The sequence below is a fragment of the Microcebus murinus genome, chromosome 20 (assembly GCF_040939455.1).
Source record: "Microcebus murinus isolate Inina chromosome 20, M.murinus_Inina_mat1.0, whole genome shotgun sequence".
Lineage (NCBI taxonomy): Eukaryota > Metazoa > Chordata > Mammalia > Primates > Cheirogaleidae > Microcebus > Microcebus murinus.
The window spans coordinates 40,719,180-40,722,760 of NC_134123.1; the positions used below are offsets into that span (position 1 = coordinate 40,719,180).

At 64.0% G+C, this 3,581-nt stretch overlaps 1 pseudogene; it reads right to left on the minus strand.

Annotated features, from left to right (window-relative positions):
* Nucleotides 1–1,126: 1,126 nt before the first annotated feature.
* On the minus strand, nt 1,127–1,245 carry LOC142862897 (uncharacterized; annotated as a pseudogene).
* Nucleotides 1,246–3,581: the final 2,336 nt, after the last annotated feature.

Genomic DNA, 3,581 nt, shown 5'->3' on the forward strand with positions numbered 1-3,581 from the left:
CAGTGACGGGCCTGGCGGGGGAGGAGCGCCTCAGGCTGGGGCAGAGGAGACTGGGCTGGGTAGGGGTCAGGGTTACAGTTAGGGCGCCATTCACAATCGCAAAGATGTGGAAGCGCCCCGAGTGCCCATCGATCCACGGGTGCATTAATGAAATGTGGCGCGTGGACACCACGGAGTGCCGTTCAGCTATGAGGAACAGCGGTGAGAGGGCACCTCTCGTGTTCTCCCGGCCAGAGCTGGAACCCGTTCCAGTAAGCCAAGTGTCCCAAGAACGGACACAAGAGCGCCACGTGCGCGCGCTCGCCGGCAGATTGGTAGGAACCGATGGACACCTAAGTGGACACAGAGGAATCGCCTTCATCGGGTGGGTGTCGGGCGGGCGTGGGGAGGGGATGGGCGTGCACATCCATTAGGAATGGGGTGGGTGCGCACCAACCGGGGCATGGGCGCACTTGAAGCTCTGACCCGAGGGGGGAGGCGGGGACAGGGCGATGCAGCTGACCTTAACATTGGTACCCCCACCATACGCTGGGAGAAAATGAGAAATAAATGAATCAGAAAACGGGGGGGAGGGGGGCACGGGCAATACATGTCACCTCAATACGTGGACTCCCATGATCTGCTCGGAGAGAGAGAGAAAAGGAAATGTAATCATAGAGATAAGAGACACCTTTTCAGAAAATGAATCCGAAAAGAAAAGTAAAATGAGGCCTGTGGAGCAGGTCTGCGTGTGACTCCGGATCCCCCAACATCCAGTGCCACCACCAAAGATTCCTACGTGTAGCCCGTAGAACCCCAAAAGCAACGGGACGAGTTCTGGTCACATACTCGCTCAAAATGACGTCCTGGAATTCTCCTGGAACTCCCTCCCCTCTCAGCCTCTCAAGGTTTCCTCCAGCGTGTCGGTTCCCACAGACCAGACCTTTGGTCTGACACCTGACAGTCCAGATGCCACGCATGCTGCCGCGTGGCGGCGGTGTCACGGCTCGGGACAAGAGGAGGCCCCACGGTGCGGGCTGGGGCGCCAGGCACCGCGACGGGCGCTGAGGGTGGGGGTGATCCCCCGGACCGCCGCCGCGCTCCCAGAAAGGGGACAGAACAAGAGGCAAAAAACAAAAAAAACAAAAGCCTACGGCACCCGGTATTCCCGGGCGGGCTCCCATCCAAGTACTAACCAGGCCCCACCCTGCTTAGCTTCGGAGATCAGACGAGACCGGGCGCGTTCAGGCCGGCTTGGCCGGAGACGGTGGAGGGCGCCCCTGCCCCGCTCAAGAAGCCGAGCCTCTCTGCGCTTCCCCTCGCCGGCCGGGTCCGGCGGGCTCCGCGGGACTGGGGAGAGGGGCGGGGCGGCGTGGGGGGCTGTCCACACACACACACACACACACGCGTGCGCGCGCGCGCGAGATGGGCCTCCACGGGTGGACCCGCCAAGGTGGAGACCTTCCAGCCCCCCTCCTCTCCTCGCCTCGCCTCCTTCACCTACCCGCCCCCCACCCCCAGCGCGCCGCCGCTGCTGACTGCGCACGCGCGCGCGGGGCGCTCGACCTTTGCCCCCAGCCAGGGGCCGCCCTCCCCCACAAACCCTTTCAGCTGTGCCCCCCGCCCTGTGCGTGGGCTGCCGCCTATTCCCCAGGGCCAGGGCTGGGGCACAGCGCATGGGGGAGGGGAGCGAGTGTAGGGGCGTCTCTCGGGATGTGTCCCATGGGTGGGGTGGGGTGGGGTGGGGTGGGGTGGGGTGGGGTGGTTTGGGGGGCTCTGAAGAAATCAATCCCCTCTGTCTCCTCCCTCTGGAAAACCCCCAAGCCCTTGGAGAACTGCGGGCACCGCTACCGTGGGGGCCGGACCCTGCTCTGTGTCCTTCTCTGGCCCGGTCCAAGGGGCCTGGGCCTGGCCCGGGGTGGATTGGACCCCAACCACCCCGGGGTGTGGACTTGCTAAAAATCGGCGATGAGCTATTGGATTCGAGCTTCATCTGGGTCATTTCACTAATGAATGCTCCGAAAAGAGTTTCCTAATACATCTGTGAGGGTGGCAACTGAAAGAGAAATTTAAAGCTGACAGAATAGGCGAGGAAAGGCACAGGAGATTTCCAAACCCAGTAAGGAAGCCTTTCCCGAAATGGAAGAAAGAAAGGAGCAAATGAAAACACCGGTAGCCCGCCGGGGTCAGAGTCTGCTCCTTAGAGAAAGTACCCTGACCAGGTTCACCCGTGGGTGGGTGGCGAGCTAGCGGCATTCAGAAGAGCGAGGCCCGCAGTCTGTGCAGAAGACACCTGCACTCGGGCGTGTGTGGCGGCACGATTCACAAGCAGCTCAGATGTTAAACCAAGGAGAAGCCAGGGAGTTCCCAACGCCCCAGGTGTCCTCAGCCCACGACTGGCTGCTGTGAAAATGCGAAGCCCGGGTCCCGGTCTCAGAGCAGGACAACCAGGAGGTGTGATGTACACCCCGGGGTTCCCAGGAGGATCAGGCTGAAGCTTGGACTTGGCCTCAAAGTGTCCCCTCGCCTGGCCACCCCCTTCCCCTTCCTGCTCCTCTACTCCTGGTGCCCCTCCACCCAGGGGCCAGACCTTAAACAGTCACCCGCAAGAGAATCCTGGTCCCAAAGAAGCCTTCTGGGGGACCCGTGCTGAGAGAGGTTGTGGGCATGGCCCGCTGGGGCTCTGCCCGACCCAGGTCTGGGAGATGCAACCTCCCAGCTCTGGGTCCCTGCAGGAAGTGTCGGCAAGAACAGGGCCAGTCCTCCAAAGGCCCAGGTGCAGGGAGCCCAGGCCAAGCAGCCTGTGGAAGAAGCCACATGCCGTGCCACCCCGGGAACACGACTGTAGGTCACGGCCCCTGCCACCTCCTCCTCCTCCTCCTCCTCCTCCTGCTCCTCCTCCTCTCCCCGACATGGAGCAGGGCTCAGAGACACCTCAGACGCTGCTAGCAAAGTCCAAAGGGCATCGGTTGCTCCTCCAAAGCGCACCCCCGACCCCCAGCAGGCCGCGTTGTCCAGCCAGCCCCTGGGCCTCCCCGGGGTGCCCGGCACAAAAGTGCAGACACCCACCTGACTGGCAATATCAGCTTGAGGACGTTTCTGCCACTCTAAGGACCCGCAGGCCAGCTGGGCCTCCGGGCAGGCAGGACAGAGAGCCCCGGAATCCGACGCGGCGGAGAGCTGGGTGTACGTCCCCACCAGGAGGCGGTCCCCACCTCCACGGCTCTCCCCTCGCGGGGAGCGGCAGCCGCAGGGCCTCAGAGAAGACACCAGGCTGGGCCCCCGCGGCACAGTGGGGGCACGTGCCCCGCGCGAGACTGCTGCGGCCGCCCTGCTGCCGGGTTCCTGGAGGGCTTCCTGGAAGCAGCGTCCACACCAAGCCCTTGGAAGGCCCAGGCGACGGAGGAGCCCGAGGTGGGGAGGAGCGAGTCAGGCAGGGGCCAAGGTGATGGGCCGGGCGGGGAGGAGCGTGTCACGCAGGGGCAGAGGACGGTGACAGGCCGGGCGGGAAGGAGCCGGTCAGGCAGGGGACCAGGACAGTGACGGGCCTGGCGGGGGAGGAGCGCCTCAGGCTGGGGCAGAGGAGACTGGGCTGGGTAGGG